The sequence below is a fragment of the Oreochromis niloticus genome, linkage group LG23, assembly GCF_001858045.2.
Source record: "Oreochromis niloticus isolate F11D_XX linkage group LG23, O_niloticus_UMD_NMBU, whole genome shotgun sequence".
Taxonomy (NCBI): domain Eukaryota; kingdom Metazoa; phylum Chordata; class Actinopteri; order Cichliformes; family Cichlidae; genus Oreochromis; species Oreochromis niloticus.
The window spans coordinates 13,783,144-13,794,946 of record NC_031986.2 but is presented as its reverse complement, the minus strand read 5'-3'; the positions used below and the strand labels follow the sequence as shown (position 1 = coordinate 13,794,946).

The window sequence follows — 11,803 nt, the reverse complement described above, 5'->3', positions numbered from 1 at the left end:
ATTGAACTACCATGTTTGCTGACATTTACAAATTCAGAATTTTATATATAGATATTATCTCCACAGCTTAAACAGAAGTAGATTCAGAAGCAGCACAGGAGAGTTTCTGTATAACCATACTGACCAGGAAGTAACTGTGTCTGTGAGTATCATGTAGAACTACTTATAGAAAGAAAGACTTGCACCCCTCAGTAACTTACGCCTTGTGGCTACCTACACCTCAAATTCTCATATTTTTGGATGCTTTAAAGGTGAAATAGTGAGTAAACACATGAAGAAAAACATATCCCGGATGGAAAGAGTTTCACAGTTTTTCACTGTTTTTAACTGTTTAGTGTTTGTTTAGAAACAGACTCATGTTTGGAATTAAGAGCTGACGATGGTGAAATGTTAGTTTTTATAACTTTCAAAAACACAGCACTTCATGCAAAAGACTTTGTTCAAGCAAAGTTTTCAGAAGCATGTAGAAATTTAGGCTCATTTATTTACCAGTACTTAAACTTTCAGTTGAGGACAGACTGCAGCCGACTCTGTGACTATAAGAAGTTGTTTGTTTTTTCTAATTATTTAACTGCATTCAGGGCTTGGGGACCTTCTTGGCTTTAAGAAATAATAGCAGTTACATTAAATTGTGGCATGTTGGAGTAATTGACAGGATCTCCCACTAAACATAGTGTTAGGATTTTAACTCTATGTTTAACCCTTTTAATATTTATATCAAAAGAAAGGGCACTCATACAAAAAGATTGTTATGTTTTTATTGGTTATTTGGCTATAGGTTTTCCTTGTGGGCAGTCTTCCAACTGCTACTGGTTAATGTCTGCCTAGGGCAGGAAATTTCAATTAGTATTGAAAGTTTTAAGCTGGTGGAAAACATCACTTTAACACTTACATGATGTATAATCTAATGGGTTATAGGGGGCTTTTTCTTATTCATTCCATGTTCTATTCCTCTAATATACAGAACCTTTTGTTCCTATCTAGGTACCTTGAAGCAGTAAATGTAGATAGCATCTGTATGTATAAGGAGGGGCATATTTGATAGTGATTTTGACTCCTATCTTCTGGGCCCTGGGGCTTTCCCCAACTGCCAGCCAAAAATCTTTGATGTGAGCTAAGCAACAATTTTTTTCAGCAAGTGTCTTATAGAGTAGTTTGAAAACTGCACTTTTATCACATCTGGATTATGTTTAATATTAATAATTTATTTTTAAAGGTACCACACACTTTAATACATACATTCTCTCATGATAATTAAATATTATATATATTGGCCTTGCACCTCAGCACCATTATGAAAACACCAGCAACCCAATTACAGAACTTCACCACACTCCCTTAAACCATCACCTCTCCTGAAACCTCTAAATGGTATCCAGACCCCCGGGGAAACATTTTCCCCCTTCCTTAAATTTCCTCCCCCATCTCTTAAGAGCACAGTATCTCAGTCCTCTGTTATCCTGGATAAACATACAGCAACCACATTTGACTTCCCTGGCCTCATACAGCTGCAGAGACAGGTACCACCCCCCGATCAGGGCACTGGCATCTCTCATGGATTTCAACCACTGGAGGGCACAATGGTCGGTCTATAGAATGAAATGATGTTCTTTTTCCACTATCGAATATCTCATCTCCCTGTCAAGTAGTTTCCAACTTAGAAACACATCAGGTCTTCTTTCACCATCCACCTCTTGTTGAATGACACCGAGGCCTACTCCTGAAGCATCTGTTTGCAAGATGAATGGCTTACTGAAGACTGGGCTGTGTAGAAATGGATGAGTACATACTGCTTCCCTGAGGTCTCTGAAAGCTCGATCACATTCTTCCATCCAGTGCACTGTGTTAGCGGCTGAGCCCTTTGTCAGGTCTTTCAGCACAGCTGATCGCTCTGTAAAAGTTGGTATGAATTTCCTGTACCTGTCTACCAGATCAACAAAGCCTCTCAGCTTCCTTTTTGTAGTTGGGAAGGTTTGGATTGCCTCAATCTTTCCATCTTAAGGCTTTATCTTCCCAAAGCTGATGACAAAGCCAAAGTACTCCACTTCTCTCTGGGCTATGGAACACTTCTTAGGGTTAACAGTCAGTCCCGCCGCTCTTCAGTGTAGCATCAGTTTTATTTCTTTTTCTAGCACTGGCGCCAACCGCTCTGCTATCCAATATCTCTTTTGATGAATGGGTCAATCTTCCTTCACTCGTGTGTCACTCTGGAGTTTCTCAAAAGAGCTGAGGATCGAAGAGAGATTTTATGTCGGCCTGCTCAGTAGCATAGAAATTTGAAATGCTAGTTGGGAGGAACCTTTCAGTCACCCCTTCATCCTTAACTGAACGTACATACATATGTATGAGCACCATCACGCGCACCCAATCTGGAAGCCAACAAAGTACGGTCAGGCAGAGGCGCACCACAAGACTAAAACATGATAAAAGAAAGTTAAAACAAGGCACCACAAGACACATGAAAACAACCAGACTCATCACTTTGTTGCAGTGATGGAGAGAATCACGTCTGAAGTCTGACTTTGAAAACCTTGAAATGATCTGGAAGTGACTGTACATCATTTAAAATGAAGGGATGGTCCTAAAACCATAAAACTGATCCCACACAAGGATTCATATTTGGAACAGTTTATTGTATTTGTAGTGTTTTAACAGTGTTTTGCAGAGCATGTGTGGACACATCTGTTTCACGGAGTGTTACGGCTGAATGACCTCAATTATTGTAAAACATGTGTCCAGTGTGAAAGTTGAGTCATATCACAATTCAAGCCAAAAAGATTTGTATCAGAGCAATACTGCTCATGTGTCACCTGCAGTTTTACATGTTTCAAAATGTTTAAATATTGTCAGAAATAAAAGAGTTTGATTATCAAGGCTGACAGCTTCTGTTCTTCTGGCTGAATAATCACAACAACAGACACTTAATATTCTTAATTTGTAGTGATGTCATGCTGAGGGTGATCTGAGGTGATAGTTTGGTAGACATCATTTGTTGGATGCTGAAGGTTTGTGTAAGAATCATCTTGGACATCTTCATCCTGTAAGAAGAAAAAATGAAAACTCATACAGCATAATTATATTAAGTCTGACTTAATTATGCTGAGAACATGTTCCTGCTGAATAAAATCCCTTTTAAAAACTCAGCTTTCAGTGGTGGTCTAAGGTGTCGTGTTCACTGAAACAAATCAACTCTCTGACTTCACTGAGCCTCAAGATTGCTTCATATGTTCCAAGATGCGCCATTTTAAGTGAGGTAAATACATATTAAAAAATAATTAATGCAAAGTGTGGCAGCTTTAAACCTGCTGCTTTGTCTTTACAGATGAGTTACTCACCAAAGAGCCGTGAGTCTCACTCACAGATAGTCCAGATGTTTCTGACCTTGAACAGCAACTTTGGATAACAAATGATGTTAGCATTACTTTTGTTGCTATAAACACAGTGACACTAAAATAAAAAGTTACAATAATTACAGTAAAAACAATTTCTCACCTGTGACTTTTCATCTTGTAGATAAATCCCAGAATAACACCAGTAATGATTACAACAACTGCAACAACCAGATAAACTAAAAAAGACATTTCCTTTGAACGTCTGGTATCTAAAACATTAAAAAAAACAATTATAACTTCAATTTTAATCAAATATGAATAAACACTGAAAATAATTAAATCTCATATTAGTTCTGCAATTCCAACACACATCATGCACTACATTATCATATCTGAGTTATTCAGATATTCAGGCGCCATCACACTTCCGGTATGATGGCGCCTGTGTTTGGCTCTGCCGCTGCCGGTTGCAGTTTGTCACCTTTGACTCCAGTTTCACATTGGATGGGCATGTGAAATCTCTGGTTTGGTCTTGTTTTTATCATTTAAGAAATGTGGCTAGGCTAAGCCCGATTTTATCTCGATCTGAACTGGAGATTGCTATACATGCATTTATCTCGTCACGCTTGGATTATTGTAATTCGCTGTTTATGTGTCTTAGCAAAGGTTCTCTGGATCGTCTGCAGGTTGTGCAAAACGCTGCAGCTAGGCTTTTGACAAAATCCTCCAAGTACTCACATGTGACACCGTTGTTATCTCAGTTACACTGGCTTCCTGTTAAATTTAGAGTCGATTTGAAGATCCTGGTTTTGACCTACAGAGCTGTGCACGGACTGGCACCTGCCTACATCTTTGATCTGCTACAGCCTTATGTCCCTAGCAGGTCTTTGAGGTCATCTGATCTGGGCTTACTTGCTATAAAAAATACTAAGAGGAGGACTAAGGGTGATAGAGCTTTTGCCACTGTGGCCCCGAGACTGTGGAACTCTCTCCCCCAAGCATTAAGAACTGTGGACTCAGTAGCTGTTTTTAAAAAACAACTCAAAACTCACCTTTTTAAAACTGCTTTTGGTTAATTTTCTGCCTGTTTTATTTAGTCTTTTTAAATCTTTTTATGACTTGTAATTTTATGTGTAGCACTTTGTGATTCTGTCTTGAAAGGTGCTATATAAATAAAATTCATTTATTTATTTATTTATTTATTTATTCAAAACACAGTTTACAGTTTCTGTTGACATTAAACCCTCAATGAGGTCAATTATATTAAAAAAGTGAAATCATGTGTAATCGCTTGTATAACTAAGGACATTATGTTGTTCTTTCAATCATTAGAAATATTCCAATTTAAACAATTCAATTTAATTTTAATAGAGTGGGAAGAAGAAAGAAAGTGTGTTTACCGTCCACAGTGACATTAAGATGGAGAATATTTGTTCTTTCAGGAGCTGAACACTGACAGGTGTAGCTCCCACTGTCCTCTGATGTTAAATTGATCAGGTGGAGAAACACAGTCTGATTTTCTTTCATCAGCGTAAACCTGGAGTCACATTTCTGTTCAAAGCCTCGTGCATATTCATAGAGCAGAATACAATTTTCTCCTCCACTTCTCTGAGTTCTGATCTTACAAACTATCAGCGTGATGATGTTCTGTGTTTCATTGGTGCATATTTGAGTGACATCTGGTTGTTTCCCAATTGTTTTCACCACAGTCTCTGAAATTAGTAACAATAGTACAAACAGTCTGAGTGAGTTAGACCAGATGCGGATCATTAAAAAATAGATGTTAGATTATTAAACATCTTTACATTACCTCCTCCCAAATCTTGTGAGTATGCAGTTAGTGGTAAAAGCTGAATGAATACCAGTTTCAATGCATCCATGTTTGACCAGGTGTCCAAGTTACAGTGTAACTGCTACTGACAGTACAGACAATGATGTACTGAGAGTTGTTAATAAACCTCAAAGAAAGAACTTTTACAGAAGTACATCTTTGTGAGAATGCTTCTATAAAGGAAGTGCATACACATGCCTGCTTCTGCTTTCATATTAAAACTCTCTAAAAGTAAAACACTGAACAGAATCACATACAACAACTAAACATACTCATTTATTCATTTTCATCTCAGTGAGGGTGTCACACATATAACTGCCATGTTTGTTGACATTTACAAATTCAGAATTTTATATATAGATATTATCTTTACAGCTAAAACAGAATTAGATTCAGAAGCAGCACAGCAGAGTTTCTGTATAACCATACTGATCAGGAAGTAACTGTGGCTGTGGTTATAATCTAGAACTACTTATAGAAAAAAAATACTTGTACCCCTCAGTAACTTACATCTTTTGGCTACCTGTGAAACAGGTGCAGAAAACTGGCTGAGGTGAAGCAGGGTCGGACGTGGTATGTGCAGGTGGTTGGATAGCAGGTGCAGGTGGTTGAGCTGATGGCGGCATAGCAGCTGGAGGCAGTTGTGTATGTGATAGCATGACAGGACAGGGTGGGCTGCGGCTCCAGCTGGTGTGGAAAACCCAGGTGGCTGTGGGGGCTCTCCAGAGTTCCCAGCTTTTAGCTGGCTCTAAAGCAGAGGGTCCAGTCTCCTCATTCACAGAAAAGCTAATCCTAGTGTTTTCAGTCCCAAACTGTGACAATTTTCCAAACTCCAAAGGAGCCGGTTCGGCCACACAAGAAACATTAATTCCAAGATTGTCTCCAAAAACATGATTTAAACATTCATGGTTTGGCTCCTGGGCACACATCTGCAGATTGTGAGCCAGTGGTCAAATCATTACTCCCAATGATTATTCCCTGAATCACTCTCCTTTGATTCTAACACTGCGGCTAAGGGTCTGGAGGAAACACCTGAAGAAGATTCAATTTTACTCACGACTGGAAAATTCGTGTGAAAAAACACCACAGATGGCGTTAGCTATGGAGCCTCCCCAGGCTCGGGTTTTGAACGGCGATGGTGAGAATGTCGTTTAATCCTGGAACAGGGAGCAAGGAAAGCTAATGCAGCCGGAGCTGAAGATGACATGGCAGTGGGCTCATCATCATACAACCACATCCTCACCAGAAATGAGTCAGGCCGTCCGACCAAGGCGGCGAGCGTGAGTGGCTTGCTTGTGGTGGGGCAATGGCGACTCCAGGCTGGTGGAGAGCCTCAGTGAGCCGACCTGAATGACCCAGAGTTTTACTGCCACACTTTTAGTTAATGTATTTTGTATTGCACTATGCATATTTTATATGTCATTAGGTCATTTATTGCGGAAAATCTCATGTAGGAACTGTTGTACTGCATGTTGGTTCCACTGATCCATTGGGGAAGATGCACACCCATGCTGATGTGTGAGCATGGCAAGTTGAAGCAGCAGAGGCCAATTTAAGTCAGTGGAAGTTCAAATGGTCTTAAAAGTATCTGTAAGGTGCTCATTTGTGCATCAAAGCATGGGTCAGCCAGTGAGGTATGTCCTGTGTGTTATACAGATCATTTTATGTCTCTATTCTATTCTACATGGGCGACCGTGGTACAGGTGGTTGGAAGCTCATCTTGTAACCGGAAGGTTGTGTTGGGATTAAATAATTTGCAGTGCCTCAATAATGCTATGCTTTTTATTAATAATAAGTGTTATAAAGTTATATAGTGTAGTATTAAGCAGACACAGCCCTGTAAAATAAAAGCATTAGACCATGTTTCCTTGGGAAGTAGAAAGCTGTAGACTCTCGCTCACGCTTGCCTGGGAAAATGTAGATAAGAGGGGACCATCTCTAGTGGAAAGTTACTGAGACACTGTTGTTTAGACTAGAATGAGAGAGCTTCTGTAATAAAACTGTTAGGGGCACACCACCATTTTGAGATCCATGGCTACGTGTCATGTAGGACGCATCTCCCTTCTAGAAGTAATAAAGTGTTAAATGGTCTACTGAGCAGTGTTTTGTCTCCCTTCGCATGCCTCTGAGGAATCAAAAGAGCTCGGTGAAGTGTTGATATTTACAGTTGCCGGTTCGATCCCCAGCTCTGTCTGTCCTGGTCGTTGTGTCCTTGGGCAAGACACTTCACCCTACCGCCTACTGGTTTTGGCCAGAGGGGCCGATGGCGTGATATGGCAGCCTTGCTTCTGTCAGTCTGCCCCAGGGCAGCTGTGGCTACAACTGTAGCTTGCCTCCACCAGTGTTTGAATGAATAGTGGAATTGTAAAACGCTTTGAGTTTCTAGAAAAGCGCTATATAAATGCAATCCATTATTATTATTTCACGCTTCTTACTATTTCATTGAATTTTATGTTGTGTTTTAGTTCGACGGTGGCGTAGTTTGTGATCAAGGTGAAGCTGTAACAATATCAACACCAAGATTTTACATCTCACATTAAAGCCAACTTCATGCCATCAGTAAAAAGAACTCTTTATTGACTTTAAGAAGAGGTGGAAGTGATACAGAGCTTGGGCTTTTTCTCCAGAAGCAGCTGCGGTTTCATCTCGAGGACCGCCTCCATGGCTGCCAGGGCAACTGATATTTTGTGTGAGTCCACAAGCAAAGGTGAAACAGGAGTGACAACTAAACTGAAAGCTAAACTGTGAAAACTAAATAACTATGAAAACAGTGACAGGACTGTGGTAACTATGAAAAACAGACATGAACATGTTGCTGCCCAGGAACGTGCAAAAACTAGAGCAAGAGACATGAACATGACCTGCGCAAAATCATGAAATACACGAGTCTTGACGTGACAGAGGTAACACAGACGACCTGACAAAGACTGAATGAAAACACACAGACTAAATACACACAGGAGATGATCAGGGAAAGTGGAAACACATGGGGAAACAGCTGACACAAATCAGCATCATGACACTACAGGGAAAAGTAACACTAAGCACAATGAACATAGAAACAAGGCTTTCAAAATAAAACATGGAGAGAAGTAGACATGACAACAGAAGACGAGAACAGACACGCATAAGGGGACATAGATGAAAACCTAAACTAGAATAAAACTCAACACAATCCCAACTGACAATACCAACACCAGAACTTAACACATTCTCAATATAATATAAGAAATACAAAATACAAAATGAACTCAAAATGCTGTGTCACAGACCCAGCCCCTGACATACATCTCAAATTCTCATATGTTTGGATGTTTCAGTTTTTAACTGTTTAGTGTTTTGTTTAGAAACACAAACTCATGTTTAAAATTAAGAGCTTGATGATGGTAAAATATTTGCTTTCATAAACTTTCAAAAACACAGCACTTTATGCAAGTGGCTTTGCTCAAATAAAGTTTTCAGAAGAAGAAAGTTAGGCCCATTACTATCCACTTCTCTCTGGGCTATGGAATACTTCTTAGGGTTAAGAGTCAGTCCTGCCACTCTGATGCAGTGTAGCATCGGTTTCGTTTCTCCTGGCACCAACCACTTTGCTATCCGATATCTCTATTGATGAATGCGTGCATCTTCCTTCACCAGAATCTTGTATTGAAACAGTGATGTAAAGGCCTGGTGTTTCTCAAAAGTGCTGAGGATCAAAGAGAGGTTTTATGTCAGCCTGGTCAGGAGGAGACAAATGAGAAAGTTAACTGAAGCACAATCTGAAATGCTAGTTGGGAAGAACTTTTCAGTCGCCTCGTCATTCTTAACTGAACGCACAAATAAACCATGTAAGAGAAACACAAACGTCAATAATAGAAAAAAAGACATTTTATCCTGTTCACCACTATGACACTGAAGTGGAGAATGTAAATTTCACGGGTGTAGTTCCCACTGTTATCTGTTGTTAAATTGTTTAGGTAGATAAACACAGTCTGATATTCTTCATCAGTGGGAACCTGGAGTCCCACCCATGAATCATAATGATACAGCAGCCGACACACTCTTCTCCTCTGCCCCCCGTGTGTGCTGAGCTCACAGATTGTAATATTCAGTGTTGCTTGCTGCATATGTGAGCGACATCTATGGGCAGAACTTTGTGCCATCAGAAACTGAATTTGAATAAGTTAAATTTGAATTTGAATTGCTCAGATTGAATCTGAATTGCGCAACTTGAATAATCGTTACTAAATTGAAATTGAATTTTATATTTTGGAAATGAATTAATGTAATTTGAAATTGTATTCCATCCTTCTTTAAATTTAGGTCATGAATACTTTCAGTATCACTTCTCACTATTCAATGTCAGTTCTATAATTCAATTTCAGTTCTTAAATTCAGTTTTTGATTGATTGATTGATTGATTGATCATACTTTATTCATCCCGAGGGAAATTGGGTTAAGGCTGCCCGCCGTGCCAACGGCGTGGGGGTCATACATCTGGGTCCTTCGAGAAAGCCGCAGAGTAATCGAGCGCCAATTAATAGAGCTACGTTGTACCCAGTGTTGCCAACTCCTCAGTAAGGAAAATCGCTATCGGCTGTCCTAAAAGTCGCTAGAAGTCGCTAGGTGACGTCATCGCCTAATTTGCATAATTATTCATGCCTATGTAGTTGTAACAGATGCTGTAGGAGAGAGAAATAACACTGTGGAAGAGACGTAAAGTGAGTAAAAAAAACGCCCTAAAAGCATTTAGAATATATTTAGAACTACAAATAACTTTTCGTTTTAGCAATTATTGTTTTTTAATGTCACAATTCCAACCCTCCTCCTTTATCTGGGCTTGGGACCGCCTCACCAGACAGCTTCAGTCAAAATCGGATGTACAAGATTGAGTTAAGGCTCTGCAAGGACATCCGATTTTCAAGTTTTAGTTGATTAATTTTAGTGCACTGATTTATTTGAGACAAAGAAAAATGTACCGCTGCTCCCACACTGCGTCAAAGTAGGAGGCGGGGGGGGGTCAGTGGATTCGCACATGTGCGATTCATTTGCAGTTTGTAGGCGTAAGGGTGAATATCTCCTGCTCTGACATTAGCTAGGGGCGACTGCTCCATGAGGACTACCTGCCGCCTGTGAGCATTTTGGCACGGGCGAGGTGCCCCACGGCAGCACCCGCTGGTTGTTGAGAGTGATTTGTAATATAAGACTTGTCGCTAGTCGCTTTTTAGAAAAAAGTCGCTAAGGGCGTCTGAAAACTCACTAAATATAGCAACAAAGTTGCAAAGCTGGCAACACTGGTTGAACCTGCGGACCCAGAGTTTTACTGAGCGGACCTGCAGCATCTTGAGCTGGAGCGGGGCACAGATTAAGTATTCAGAGGTCATTCATCATGTCAAATGGCCGGCGGGTAAACTTTCAGGTTGGTAATAAATGTATTACCTGTATAAGAACAAGCATCATGTTAACAAATAATAGCCCAAGAGTAACTTTTATGCTTGTTGTAGCTGTTAGCTAAAAACACAAATTTAGCTCAGTTGGCCCTGGATTTAGCTTTGACACATATGATCGACGGTTTCCAGTAGAATTCCACAGTTGTCTTCTTGTACCCTCTCAGAGCCCCGTATGCTTGCAGAGACCCCTACAGTAAGGAAATGTTGGAAAAGAATGTCCAAAATATTGTATTTTAGTCTTATTTATGTCTTACACACAATCCCAACTCTTTAGCTAACTTAATAACTTTGGCTAAAGTCTATAGTTAGTCTTACTCATTTGTGCAACATTACTGGATCGCCCCTGTTTGAAATGATATGATATATGACTCTCACTGAAACAGCAAACTTTGTGAAAAAAACACAACACTTCTCATTCTCTATCTAGCTGTTTGGCCACAGCTGTAGATTACATTATAAGTGGTTGTTCACTCTCGTCAATAATTAACATTTCTAAATTCTATTTGTGCAGTTACATGTAAACAATCTCCAATATTTTATCTAAATGATTGTGTTATCGTGGGACAGTTTCCAAATTTGTTGTATTATTGTACTAGGTATGACTGTGCAAGAGTTATCTCATCTTATCTTCCTTGCTTGCACCACACTCTTTGCAGAAATGGTGCACAGCAGCACTGCATCATGTTATTGTGTTGTATAATCCACCAGAACGAATACAAAGCAATATCCATGTACCCTCTGGTGAAATGGCCCGAATAGGTCCATGCCAATGTGCTAAAATGGGACCTCCATAAATGGTAAGGGGGGCAAAGGCACTTTAAGAACGGTGGGCTGGTTTACCAGCTGACACGCCGAGCAGGATGCACACCATCGGTGCACATCTGCTCAGATGCTTTTTTCTATTCATTTATTTCCCTGTTTATTTATCCATGCACAAAAGCAGAGATCTCAGAGACACCATCCTCCTAACAGTGACTCAAATCAGGAACCTGCAGATTATTAGTCAGCAGCTTTAACTTCCTGTCTTCGTCTCACTAAAGCTCCCATGTGGAAACTTGAGCTGCCCACTCAAGCACAGTAGGCTTTAACTGGCTCTGCTAAAGTCACTTCTGTATCTGAGAAACTGTCTTGATGCATGCCAAAGAACACTTTGACAATACCCTTTTCTCATGTCAAATCCGCCACAAGCATATTCTATGGCAGTTTAA

The 11,803-nt window shown here is 40.0% G+C and overlaps 2 long non-coding RNA genes across 3 annotated transcripts; both read right to left on the bottom strand.

Annotated features, from left to right (window-relative positions):
* Window positions 1–2,711: 2,711 nt before the first annotated feature.
* On the bottom strand, window positions 2,712–3,603 carry LOC102080037 (uncharacterized). The gene is made up of 3 exons (XR_003216499.1): window positions 3,493–3,603; window positions 3,336–3,393; window positions 2,712–3,038 (listed from the first exon to the last, which is right to left on the bottom strand). It is a non-coding gene; the product is annotated as an uncharacterized LOC102080037 (long non-coding RNA).
* A 1,128-nt stretch (window positions 3,604–4,731) lies between these two features.
* Window positions 4,732–5,802, bottom strand: LOC112843908 (uncharacterized). Of its 2 annotated transcripts, none has more exons than XR_003216467.1 (3): window positions 5,674–5,802; window positions 5,143–5,245; window positions 4,732–5,044 (listed from the first exon to the last, which is right to left on the bottom strand). It is a non-coding gene; the product is annotated as an uncharacterized LOC112843908 (long non-coding RNA). The 2 variants fall into 2 exon arrangements; XR_003216466.1 differs by having other exon boundaries at window positions 5,143–5,248; window positions 5,674–5,797.
* Window positions 5,803–11,803: the final 6,001 nt, after the last annotated feature.